Source organism: Pristiophorus japonicus, chromosome 1 (genome assembly GCF_044704955.1).
Source record: "Pristiophorus japonicus isolate sPriJap1 chromosome 1, sPriJap1.hap1, whole genome shotgun sequence".
Lineage (NCBI taxonomy): Eukaryota > Metazoa > Chordata > Chondrichthyes > Pristiophoridae > Pristiophorus > Pristiophorus japonicus.
Window position 1 is genome coordinate 46,805,223 of NC_091977.1, and position 14,333 is coordinate 46,819,555.

General features: G+C 41.6%; 1 protein-coding gene across 4 annotated transcripts in view; it reads right to left on the minus strand.

The window, feature by feature from the left end:
* Positions 1 to 14,333, minus strand: part of sorbs2b (sorbin and SH3 domain containing 2b) — a 344,867-nt gene that overhangs the window by 302,976 nt on the left and 27,558 nt on the right. For 2 of the 4 annotated variants that reach the window (XR_011593119.1, XR_011593097.1), the window contains exon 1: positions 3,035 to 3,518. The exons of the other annotated variants lie outside the window; for them this stretch is intronic. The gene's annotated coding sequence lies outside the window, so the exon portion shown is untranslated. Of the gene's footprint in view, positions 1 to 3,034; positions 3,519 to 14,333 lie in introns of those variants that run through there. 4 annotated transcript variants of the gene reach the window in all.

Sequence of the window (14,333 nt, forward strand, 5' to 3'; positions counted from 1 at the left end):
CCTTAAAATGAGCTTATGACAAGAAAGTGTTTACATTTGTAGAGTGCCTCACCACATTCTTGGGATGCCCCAGAGCCTTTCACACCTTACTTGCTTGCCTTACTTATCTTACTTGTCCTGAAGTGCAGTCACTTTTGTTATGTAGGCAGACATGGCACCATCTGCACACAGCAAAGCCCCACTAAAGAGTAAATGGGATAAATGACCGACTAATCTATTTATTGGTGGTGTTGGTTTTGAGAAGGGACGTTTGCCAGCGCACTGAAAGAAATCCCTAATCTTCTACAAAAAATATCATGGGATCTTTAACAATTCCCTGAACTATCAGAACAGGACTTCAGTTGGATACCATCTCATCCAAGAAAAGGAACCTCCAATGCTCCCCGAAATATTAGCCTAGAATATGCACTCAAATCCAGGAGTGGAGCTTGAATTCTACAAATGTCACGCAGCAGAGATTGTGCTACAAGGCGACAGTCAAGATGGTGAGTTAGGTGAAGTAGGAATGGAGCGAAAACATTGTTTTTCTGGACCTTGGTCTAGGTAACAAGGGAAATAATTATTCCTGTATATCATTAAATTGGTAATGCCGTGTCTTTGGAAGGATAAAATAATTTGTTCTTGTTATTATGGTGATTAGGAGTGAAAAATGTGGCTTGTGTTGTTTGAAAGATGGAAGGGTATTCTTTGGCTGGCTCGTTAGGTAGCTAACCTTCTATTGCCTGGGGGAGGGGGGGGGGGGGAGGGGTGGAAGGAGATTTTATTTCATCTCTAGTGAAATTGTAAATATTTGTATGAAGAACATGTTACAATTTCTCTACAAATAGCAAACCAGCAGAGATCTCCCCTGCAACACCCACCCACTCACCAGTAGAGAAAAGCATATTCCTCTTGGGGAGTATTAATGATAAGGCAGTGACAAGGACAGTCTCTTAATTTTAGACGGGCTTTGCAGGGAGCAACTAATTGATTCCAAGAAAGCAGAGTCTGTTTCGGATGATTAAAATATCAATTTTGTATTGGGATAAGACGTTCGTTGTCTAGGTCATTAAGACTGACCTCCTCATGGACAGATAAACTGAAATTGTGATAAATCCATTCAGGAATCTTTTGGCAGAAACATCTGTTTGGCTTTTATCTAACTCAACATATCAGGGTGACAGAAGGGTTTCACCAAGACCTCCAATTTAACAAAGGAGGGAGATATTATCAGAGCCAGAAGAGAACATAATCCTCTTTTGGCTGTTGATGTATTATAAAAAAAATTTTTTCTAAAATTGGAAGTTAGCACACTATAATGCGATAATCATAAATGATAAAGCCACAACAAAAGTGAAAATTCAAGAAGAGATAGAGATCCTCTGTATAAAGGCTTTTGTGGCAATAAAGCATGTTTTACAGAGGCAAGAACAATTTCTATTAATGAAGGAGCCATAACTATTGAAATACTTCATTTTATTGCTGGTGAATACCATCTCTGCCCTGAAAGTCAAGCAGCAATTGTGCTTCAAGTACCAGTCTCTGGCAATCTTCATATTTCCTTGGGGAATATATATTTTATGGACCACAAATGAGTGATCTAGGCATTCACTACCAGGATTAGGTATAAGTATATTACTGAAAGTATGATTGCAATTGGCACAACATTCTAACATAACATTAATAGCAAGAGCAGCATTATCAAAACAAAACAGGGCTTCTAAATACTGTTTCAGGACAATGATATTTCAGAGTGTGTGAGCGCTGAGTGCATACAGCAAAATTCTTTTTGCAAAAGCACTCAGTAATTATTCTGCACTTATAACATTTACATTGCATTTATTTAATTCAGATGAGAACCTGATTGAGCCAGCAGAGATACAGCTGTTTATTTTCTCAATCAAAAGGGCTGTCAAAAGCTGCATGGATTGTTTTTATGTCGTGCATTACAGAATTAAAACTGCTTTTTCAATTTAGAGTAAAGAAAATAAATTACAGAATTAAAACTTCCTTTTCATTCTAGAGTAAGAAAACAAACATATCTTGACGGCATTTACAAACTACAAGTTGCCACACCTTTAGTAACAGAGCAAGTAAGATGCATGCTGCATTTCATGACATTTTTCCTTTGTCACCATGAAATATATTGCACGCCTCAAGCAACTACTCACGCTAACCAGATCGAGGAATGAATTTAATCGGAAGGATAGCTGAGGAAGTGATTACTTTCCGGTGGCCAAAGATTAAATATTAAAAATTGCCTTTGCCAGTAGGAAATAAACATCATTTGAGTTTCAGCAGATCTTTAAAACTAGCCAACAAAATTGTCAAAGCCTCTTCTTTGGTCGCTCATTATACACGAGTACTGCTGGATAGAATGAACATTGTGGTACCATAATACAGTTTTAATCTCACACTGATCATAGGTTCAGGTTGGGTTCATGTGAACAATCCGCCAGACACAAACACAAATACTGCAGCGTCTATCATTTACATTATTGCCATTTAATTTTGTTCTCTTATAGACACAGGTCAAAAGATGCAATCATAAAAAATGAAAGACCACTCCAAATTCGTAAAAACACGCTGGTGTGGGCTTTTTGTTTTAAATGTACAGTTTTTACATTTTTAATTAGATCTCGCCTGTCTCCGGGCAAGGTTGTCCATGTACAGTTTGTTGGCTACCAGCTCCAGTTGTTTGACCAACATGCGAGTACGGTACATAGATGTGTGGACAATGTGAACATCACAAACTCCTTTATCCGGAGAAACAGCCCGCGGTTGTGTTGTAATTTCTGCAACTCTCGATGTGCGAGCCCCCTGAAGGAGAGGTGGGGCTTTTCAACTGCAGACATCAGTTACATTGAACACAATTTGCCCAGATTAGTGGTAAATATCGAAGTATAAAGGCTGGCAGCTCTGTGGTGTAAGAGCTGGGCTGTTTCTGGGCTAGCAACACGGTCACGCTTCTAAAACAGCACGAATGTGCCGCATTCCCTCTTTTCCCTGGCCGTTTCGCATTCGAGGAGAAATATGTATGATAATTTCAGCTTACCTGAATGAGAGGGACCAGCTGAGCACCGACTGGCCGGGTTGAACTCAAGTGTCTCCAACAGCAGATGTCCCAAATGCAGCAGCAGCAGCCTGGCTGGAAGCAGCATGTAAACCAGAGAGGCTGCAGCCTGTGTGGAGCCCAGATAAATCACACACCTGCTTCTTCGGTGGAGTCTGTCCAAATAAAGCAGCAGAAATGTACATAAACAGTGTCAGAGCTGGGGCTACACCCTTCTATTTGGTCAGCACTCGCAGACAACAGTTACACTGTTAAGGTAACATTACAGCAAAACGCTCTTTCACCACACAAAATAACTGCCTGACTTCCCTGGTAGCAGATTTGCCCCCTTTGCACTCCAGATTTTTTTTTCAATTTAGTTCACAGGCAAGAATTAACAGCCTGATATTTAAGCAATTCGGTGGCATTCTGAGACACAACAATTATCTGGAATGCAGGACTTTCTCCTCCTCCTCTCCTCAATAGATGATTTTACTGCTGGATAAAACAGAGCATTATTCCAGTGTGCTCCCATAACCAAAATGGCTGGTCCCTTTCAGCAATGCTGCAGAAAGCCCATTGGCTCAACCATTGGCTTTTTGTAGCCATGGCAACAAGCAACAGAGAGATTTGTGCTGCAGGCATGGCAGATCATGTGCAGGTCAATAGAAAGAATAGAATAGCATATTCTCTCTACCTTTTTTAAAAATCTAAATCAAGTTTTATTCACGGTTCAAACCTGGCTACATAATCCACTGCATCAGCAAGCTTTACATTTGTGGCAGTACTTAATAGCTGTGTAGCATAAACAATTCCTCACCATAAGACTGACTGAAATACTCTACTATCCCTGATGCAATGCATGCTGCTTGCAGAGAAACCATGTCAAATACCAGTGCTATTACTAGGGATGTTGCAATATAATTTACTAATAGATTGTGATGCAGGTATTATGGTTATGCAAAAATAAGAAAAACTGCAAAATATTTTTATTTTAAAAGTACATTTTATTTCTTTATGTTTTTAGGAATATTATGAATCTGTCAAAATAATTGTGGGGAGATTTGTTTTCCAAAAATTATAAATTACAATAAACATTTCACTCAATTGTTCATGATTTTTTGAGCAATAGGTCTGAAATCTAATTTTAATCAGTCATTTTAACCTCTAAATCACCACTACAAGATTCTTTACACCGTTGCCGTGTCGTCAGCAAGTGGATAACATCGGAGATTGCTCATTTAGAGGGAAGGAATCTTTTTCTAAACAAAGGCTTCCTCCATACACCATGGGTTCAATCAGGAGGTAGTATTCAGACAATAGATGCTTACGCCTGCCTTTTAGAGAATTTCTACTGGAATGCCAATGGATTGTTATTGTAATACTGCACATGACTTCCTCCCATGTTGTTTACATAACTTGCTTTACACTGGACTGAAGTGGAGTTGTGTGGTAATGTTTAATTACTGCAGCTTTAATAAAAAATCAATTTTTTTAAGCATTAAAAGCATCCCATTGGTCTCCATCCTAAACTAGATATCAACAACGCAGCTGTTTGGATCAATGTACAACTTCATGAAATTTATAACGTAATTGTTGCTACTTTGGAAAACTGATTATTTTACCTGATTAGCAAGAATCATATATTTATTTATATCAAAACACGAAGCCCAGACTTCCAATTTAGATTGTTAGAAAATGCTCCATTTGCCACAATGGAATTAATTAGAACATAGGAAAATGAAAACAATGAAAACCCACCTCATCGACGCACGAGATCATAGATTCTACCCCACCTATTTAATCAACGAGCAACTTCTGCAAATTTTCTACCTAATCCCAAGGATAGTTTCATTTAAGCTTTACCAACAGAGTCTTCAGGATATTGTGATAATTGCCCTTCCTTGTGTGGCACTGAGCCATACAGTCCAGTAAATCAAGTTTCAATCCCCACTCTGCAGTGTCCAATCCAACATCCCTAGGATTGAGCGGGTGAATGGACAATCAGAGTTCCCACTCCTGTTTACTATCCAGTTATCCTCCTGCCAAGACAGGACACACATTTGGACATTGGACGAGGACAGCTGGACCCCTCGTGGTCAAATAGCCGGTCAACAACCACCCCATACAAAGAAGCAGCACTTTAGTAAGATATTGGAGGATACCTGTGAAATCATACCCAAGAATGAGTCAACCTCTTCAAGGTAATGATGGAAGGAATTTGAAAGGGAGGGAAATCCTCATCATCAGTTTAGAAATAAACTTTAAAAATAAGTTCAAAATATACATATAGTTGCGGTTTATTTTTATTCTTTGTCATTGTGCTACTGTGTATGGTAGCATAGTGGTTATTTTACGGAACTACTTATCCAGAGGCCTGGACTAGTAATCCAGAGAACGTGAGTTCAAATCGCATCGTGGCAATTCGAATTGAGTGTAGAAAATCTGGAAATAAAAAGTTGGTATCAGTAAAAGTGACCACAAAGCTGTTGGATTGTCATAAAAACCCAACTGTTTCACAAATGTATTTTAGGGCAGGAAACCTGCCGTCCTTACCTGGCCTGGCCTATATGTGATCCCAGACTCACACCACCGCTGTTGACTCTTAATTGCCCTCTGAAGTGGTCTAGCAAACCACCCAGTTGTATCTAGGCAACTAGAGATGGCAATAAATGCCGCCTTTCCAGCGACGCCCACATCCCAAGAATGAATAAATAAAAACATAAAATTGCTTGTCATTTATACTGCACACTCATCATCGGGAAAAATAACACAGAAGCTTTATTTCACACACTGAAACTGCATAATGAATTTGGGTTCTGCCAATGCCAATAAACGTGTTAAACTGTCTGCTCGTGTATTACACATTGTGGTCCGCAGTGGACTTCTAAGAAGTTGAGAGGGATGCTGTGACTTCCACCACTTCTGTCCTAGAATCATGGACGCATAATCATACAATACAGAAGGAGGCCATTCGGCCCATTATGGGGCCAATATTAGTCCTGCACCCCTGCTCTTTCCCCATAGCCCTGCAAATATTTCCGATCAGTGTGTCTTGATATCACACTGTAAGGATAAGGTAAAATGTAAAAATGTAAGCCGTTCTCCTTAGCCACCATCACAGATGTCTTCTGCCTGAGCTGATGCTACCACGCTTACAGTTTACAGTGCTGAAAGTATATTTAATTTTAAAAGATTTTCATACTGAAGGAGCAATCATTACTGCATGCTGTTTCCCAGCGTCATATCAGTGGTATTAAAAGAAAATGACTACGACAGCACACAAGGTCTGTTTGTAGACATTTGCATGTTTATATTGTTTAATATTGTGATCAGTTTTAGATTTAATGCCATCAAAACTGATAGCAAATCTTTTTTTGCCACCCTGGTGAAAATGAGGCACTGGTTGCCTCAGATGCATGTGTTTCCATCAGACTCTAAAAGGGATGCACCTCATCATCACAGGCAGTCCCTCGAAATCAAGGAAGACTTGCTTCCATTCTAAAAGTGAGTTCTCAGGTGACTGTACAGTCCGATATGGGAATTACAGTCTTTGTCACAGATGGGACAGACAGTCATTGAAGGAAAGGGTGGGTGGGGAGCCTGGTTTGCCGCACGCTCCTTCCACTACCTGTGCTTGCTTTCTGCATGCTCTCGGCGACAAGACTCGAGGTGCTCAGCGCCCTCCCGGATGTTCTTCCTCCACTTAGGGCTGTCTTTGGCCAGGGACTCCCAGGTGTCGGTGGGGATGTTGCACTTTATCAAGGAGGCCTTGAGGGTGTCCTTGAAATGTTTGCTCTGCCCACCTGGGGATCGCCTGCCGTGTAGGAGTTCCGAGTAGAGTGCTTGCTTTGGGAGTCTTGTGTCGGGCATGCGAACGATGTGGCCCATCCAATCTCAAAGGGATGCACCTAGGGCAAAGACCAATGAAGGAAAATCCTGCTCCAGCTGAGTGTTCCCCTTTTGGACTGTTACCAAAAAAAAAACACGTAAGGGAGGCAGGCTCACCTTGAAGTAGCGGGCTGACTGCTGAACGTTTTCTTGTCCGTTTATCTTGCACATCTTGCATTGATTCAGCATTAAACTCATGCAAATTAACACAGAAACCTGCAGCATAACTTTACAATGAATTCAGCCTGGATTCAATGTAGCAGAAGCTGCGTCTGACATTGATCTTGGTTCATGTATTGTAATTCCAAATTCAATATGACTTCTAGGCCACTTGAAACTTTTTGCACTTTCATTTTAACCTGTTGAATTTTCGCAAAGGGCCATTTGACAGCGTTAAAAATGTAAGCATCATTTGGATGCAGGTGATCTGTACATGCATGTAAGCTCCATACCCAGGGTCTGCTCTGCCTGACCAGACAATGATGCTGAGCCAGCAATATAGTTCAAGATCCATCTCTGAATTACTCTGAGGACGTAACAGTTTCCAAAGCAATATCTGCAGTCTACCAATGCAAGTTCCATTGGATTTGGTACATAGGGCCATCGGGAACATGCAGTGGTTACTGATAACTTGAATTCCCTGAGGGAGGTACAATTTTGCAGAGATTTCCTGAGCTCTTGAGAAAGATGAGACAAGGCTCGACATCTACAGAAATCAGTTTCCCTGCCAGGGTCACAACCTCCCCAGTTGGGTTTGGAATTTGGCCCCTATGAATTCTATGCCCTAAGAAGGACACAGTTGAAATACTTCAGGAACAATAGAAGGGCCAGTTACTGAAGGAATGTCAAGTCTGCCACTCGGAGCTGTCTGACTCAGTCATGTGTAAAATAAAATCTAGGTTATTGCAAATAGAAAACTAGACTTGTTTCTTGACTGGAGAACTATGTGGGGGTCAAAAGGATTAAAGTTGAGCAGTGGACTGAGACAGAGACATTGAAAACAGAATGGCCATGGAGAGATGTGTACAATGGCAAGTATAGTTGCTAAAGATTGGTTTGTAACGCAAGTGTGTGAATAGAATGGAGTAATAAGGACCCGGTGATTCCTTTTTCTACAAAGTAGTTCTTATTGGCTTGCATGGGTTTAACATATATCTCTAAGAAATTTCATAAATGCTGAGATATGAGGGAACAGTTGCACTATTTAATTACTTTATAGAGAAAGTAATACCAAAATAATATTTACCTACAGTAAGTTTAATAAATATTGAAGGAAGGTTTAATGCATGGTTGATTAACAGGAATGGGAAGTACTTATTTCTGAATGATGACTTGATATTAGTTTTTGTTATCGATTTAAAAATAATCTGATTTAAAGATCCGTCCATGTTTACAGAAAAACAGCAGGCGATGATTTTCTTTCAGTCTCTTAAAGTTTTTGCTAAAATATAACACAGTCCAATGGAAACAGATATTTTAAAAAATCAGACTCTGTACTGCAATGCAAAGACCTTATGAATGGTTCCTTTATGTTGGATGTAATTTTTGACAAGTGAAATGGAGAAATTAATTAGCTGATTTCTTACTATTCTCCAAGGTACAATCTGATTTGCCATGGTCTAAATTCAGTATGCTGAGGTTGAGATTGTGTAGTCCCTACATTATAACAGCGACTTCAAAGTCATAAGGTTGTAGGTTCAAGTCCCACTCCAGAGATTTGAGCACATAAATCTAGGCTGATATGCCAGTGCAGTTCTGAGAGAGTGCTGCAATATCAGAGGTGCCGTCATTCAGGTGAGACATTAAACCGAGGCCCTGTCTGCTCTCTTAGGTAGACGTAAAAGATCCCATGGCACTATTTTGAAGAAGAGCAGGGGAGTAATCCCAGGTGTCCTGGCCAATATTTATCCCTCAATCAACATAACAAAAACAAATTATCTGGTCATTATCACATTGCTATTTGTGGGAGCTTGCTTTGCGCAAATTGGCTGCCGCATTTCCCACATTACAACAGTGACTACACTCCAATCCTTGCCACTGGACCAAGACCTAGCTCTGTCAAGCCCTTGTGGTGACTGGTGTGCAACGGCCACCACACGTTAAAAAAATCCATGCACAGGCATCTTCCACCCTTCAAGATGTAGTTCAGGACCTGAAATATCAGGTCCTTCATTGAAACACCTGTGAACCTATCCCTTTTTGGTGTGGAAGCAAGTCATCCTCATTTCGAGGGACTGCCTATGATGATGATGATGACACTCCAAAAGTACTTCATTGGCTGCAAAGCACTTTGAGACATCCGCTGGTTATGAAAAGTGCTATATAAATGCAAGTCTTTATTTTAAATAATACTTCATTGGCCGTAAAGTGCTTTGGGACATCTTGAGGTTGTGAGAAGCACTATATAAATGTAAGCCTTTCGTTTCTTTCTTTCCAATGCATGCCTTAGTTCTCTGAGGGTGTGGGGAAAAGAACATTACTTTAGGCTATTTATTATGTGAGTGACAGAAAACTTTTATCTAGATGATACTGCAAAGTCTTGAAGCTCTGTGCTCGAGAATACTTCTGAACTGGCCTGGGTTCCAAACTATATTCCTGGTCTTGCGTGTTTGCTATTTCCCTTTGTATTGAATCAGTGCACCGGGAGTCTGGGAAAACTCTTGCTTCTTGCTTCCTTGAGGAAGTTGAGGAAGGAGATCCTTCTGGCATTGGCATCACAAAGGAGGAAGTGAGCACCCTCTGAGGCCTCTGAGATCCTGATGCCCTGGATTTCTTGTAAAAATTAACTTTCTAGGCTTAAACAACTCCATTGACTCTGAAATAGATTCCTGTGAGTCTGACTTCCATTACTGAAAGACAGAATGCCCTCTAGTAATTGGCTTTGTGGGCTTAAACAACTGCATGAATTTTGATCTGAAGTCCAAACTGCCATTTCTGAAAGAGGAAGGAGTAGTGGTCTGTGGAATTGGGGGTTAACTGAGTGTGACTGAGTAGTGGCCTTGATGCTTTTTGTGCTGATAGGATGTGAGGTCAAGTATGGGTCAAACCCACGGTACATGAATACTGAAAGTTAAAGAAGGGCCTGAAATTTCAAGATTCTTATTTGGTGCAGAAGTGATGTCATTCTGGCCTTGAATTTGGGGCATAAGTCAGACAACCAAAGTTACGCTTCTTTTAAAATACATGCTGAATTCTGGTGGATGTGGCTGCATGTATACAACTGACAGGAGAATGAGGGCCAGAGCTGCTGTCGCGAAATTCCACCATTGCACTTAAATTGTGCTAAGCTTGTCGAAAAGTTGCATGTCTTGACAAACCAGGAAGTGGTTGAGTTCACGGTCTTTGGATGTCCATAAATTTCACCTGAAACATCAGCTTGGCAAAAGCAATTAGAAAAGTCTTTTCTCAGCTGTTCAGCAGAGAAATGGATTCCTTCAAGCTGCTTTTCAGCAACGTTAGGCAAGGAAATCGTTTGCTTCCCACCCCTGTCATTGTCAAGGGCTTCACTCTGTGCTTTCCCATATATGTCCATATAACAGAGCAGGTGGAAGAGAAAATGAGATAGGCGCACAGCTTAAGACTATGCCAAAGGAGAAGAAAACCAATTGGGAAGTAGCCTGCCACCAGAGGGCACAGACCATGCTGGATCTTCAGTGATGTCTCAAAAGAAGTCTGTTCACAGAAGCAACAGTTCAGTAAGGAGGCATAGAGGAACTGTGTATCCCATTGCAAACTGACCTCCAAATTTCCCTTCAAACACAAAAAGATAAAACTAACATGAGAACACTAGTCTTCATATCACAAAGTAGCTTTACTGTGCAGATATGTACTTGCAGCAAGTACTTCTTATCACGATCAAATCTACCACTGGTGCATCCTTGTGCTTTTCTTAAACCCATCCCGGTGCTGTGATGCATAAGGTGATGCATAAGGGCCAGGGATGTTAGGACCCAGCAGTTGACTTCTAAGGAGCACCTGCTCCCCATTGTCAGATCCCACTTTCACCTCTAACTCCTCTGGCACTGAGCGTAATGAATGAAAGAGTGCCACACATATAGAGGGCAGGTTGTTTATCCTGGGTGCTCTGGCGAAGTCATTAAACATCTTCCTGTACTGCAAAGGAGTCCTGGTGGGTAAAGGAGGTGGCCTTACTGCCACAGTCATCTCCTCCCATAAAGAGCATACCACATTCGTGGTGGGACTCGGGCCCCAATCCAGAAGAGACCATTCCTCCTGCTCCATATCCTTTTACAAGGACACACAGTTCCATACTTCCCTGAAGTTTATCTCTCATTACTTTGGTCTAGCTGTCTTACTTATCACCCAGGTTGCCTACTTTTTCCAGTGTTATCATTGCCCCTTTAAGCAGCAGCAGGTTTTATAACCTATTGTACCAAATTAAAAGTTATTTTGGAATAGAAATTGGGAAAGAAGGCACTGTACTTTTAGGAATGTCCGGGGGTGTTCTCCATAATTGTCGTATCACAATTATATGATGTGTTTTTGTAATATTGTAATAGTGTGATTACTGTGGGTTTACATATCCCGATATATTGATATCATTGTGTTGAATCATAATATTTTTATGCTATTCTATATCTAAATAAACGCTGATTCAATAAAACAATAATACAATAAAACAACAGATCACATTTTTGTGCTTTACATGTTGCATCATGTGGCACATGGCTTGCTATGCTTCTTTTATGTTTTCACTGTTTTGAAAATAACAAGCCTTCGACATTATTTTCACTTTTATGTAAGGACATTTATCAATAAATCAGAATGAGGTCTGACCAAAGCCTCAGTGGGGTAACTGCATTGTCTGACATGGGTATTACAGATCTGGCATGTTTACGGTTTAATCCCCAGTCTATGCAATAGTGATTTCTGCTCAGGTTGCAGATAAATGCCCTCAGTATCCCAAGAATAGGAAGCAGACTATTTCCACTGGAGAAGACTACGAGGAGATTTAATCAAGATTTTAAAAATCCTGAAGCATTTTCGTAAGGAAAGCTTAATTCCTCTGCTTGGGGAGTCAGTGATGAGAGGCCATCAATTTATCATTCTCACTGAGAGTGAGGAGAGAGGCTAGGGCAATGGAATCCTTGGCCACAGGGAGTTGTTAAGGCAGAGACCCTTGCATCTTTTTTGGGGAAAGTAGAAAAGCATGTGAAGCAGAGAGGAAAATACGGGGCGATGGAGAGAGGGCAGTGGGATTCGTTTTGGATTGCTCCAGCACACAGCCAGTACAGACATCAGTGGTTCTATGGCCAGGATTGCTGATCATGATTGCTATTCAGTGACTACCTACTGAAAGTGAACATGTGTAGATAACAGGTGAGAAGACAGTCTGGCTGAATTCCCTCACAGTTAAGTAGCCAGGGAACACGCTAATAGACTTGATCAAAATACTAGAGAAACACACTGTTGCTGATTTTCAGATATAGCACACCTCAGGTGGGCAGTGGGTTGAGCAATGACACTGCCTGCCTGATGGCACTCGTGAGAAATCCACCCCATTTTCATGGTTAGCCTTTGATGGAAAATTGATCGACAAGCCGCCAACACTCAATGAGTACTGACAGGCAGTTCACCGATCAGAGCGGGGATGGGGAGGGGGGGGCGCGGGGGAACCTGAAGGGTCCTCCGCAGAGCCGAGCCAGAAGTTATCGCTTAGAGGGGAGGAGGCAACCCTGGGGGGGCGGGGTGAATGGGGGTACAAGAGGATTGCCAGCGAGCTGGAAGATGTCTGTGGGGCCAGGACAAGAACATTCATGCTCCTCCTAGCCCAACAAAAATCAATGCCACAACTATCATAAAATCATACAGCACAGAAAAAGCGAGAGAGTTGTAAAACAGGATGCCGATTCGCTATCACCTCTTTTACAAGATCAAAATCTACCCCATGTCTCTATGTCTATTGCACATGCCCTTGGTATGTCTCTATGTTTCTCTTTCTGTGTTTCGCTATGCTTCTTACTTTTCTCTCCTCAGTATAGAATCATAGAATGATACAGTGTAGAAGGATGCCATTCGGCCCATCGTGCCTATCACGGCTCCCTGAAAGAGTCATCCAATCAGTATCACTCCCCTGGTCTTTCCTAACAGCCCTGCAATTTTTCCTTTTCAAGTATACAGTATATCCAACTCCTTTTGAAAGTTACTGTTGACGCACCTTGGTGTCATATTTGACCCTAAGATGAGCTTCCGACCACATGTTTGAGCCATCATTAAGAACGCCTATTTCCACCTCTGCACCTCTGCAACATCGCCCGACTCCACCTCTGCCTCAGCTCTTCTGCTGCTGAAACCCTCATCCGTGCCTTTTATACTTCTGGATTTGACTATTCTAACGCACTCCTGGATGGCCTCCCACGTTCCAGCCTCCATAAACCTGAAGTCATCCAAAACTCGGCTGCCTGTGTCCTAACTTGCACCAAGTCCCGTTCACCCATCACCCCTCTGCTCACTGACCTACATTGACCCCCCTAGATATTTAGGCTTCTCTAATTCTGACCTCTTGAGTATCCCCGATTTCAGTCGCTCCACCATTGGTGGCCGTACCTTCTGTTGCCGAGGCCCTAAGCTCAGGAATTCCCTCCCTAAACCTCTCCACCTTTCTACCTCTCTTTCCTCCTTTAAGACGTTCCTTAAAACCTACATCTTTGACCAAGCCTGTCCTAATATCTCCTTGAGGCTCGGTATCAAATTTTGTTTGATAATGCTCTTGTGAAGCTCCCTGCGACTACGTTAGAGGCGCTATATAAATACAAGTTATTGTTACTGTTGTTGAATCTGCTTCCACCACCCTATCAGGCAATGCATTCCAGATCATAACTCGCTGAGTAAAAAATGTCTTCTCATCACTCCCTGGATTTTTTGCCAGTTATATTAAATCTGTGTTCTCCAGTTACCGACCCTCTAGCCAGTGGAAACAGTTTCCATATCTTATCTTATCAAAACTCCTCATAACTAAACATAGAAACATAGAACATAGAAACATAGAAAATAGGTGCAGGAGTAGGCCATTCGGCCCTTCTAGCCTGCACCGCCATTCAATGAGTTCATGGCTGAACATGCAACTTCAGTACCCCATTCCTGCTTTCTCGCCATACCCCTTGATCCCCCGAGTAGTAAGGACTTCATCTAACTCCTTTTTGAATATATTTAGTGAATTGGCCTCAACAACTTTCTGTGGTAGAGAATTCCACAGGTTCACCACTCTCTGGGTGAAGAAGTTTCTCCTCATCTCGGTCCTAAATGGCTTACCCCTTATCCTTAGACTGTGTCCCCTGGTTCTGGACTTCCCCAACATAGGGAACATTTTTCCTGTATCTAACCTGTCTAACCCCGTCAGAATTTTAAACGTTTCTATGAGGTCCCCTCTCATTCTTCTGAACTCCAGTGA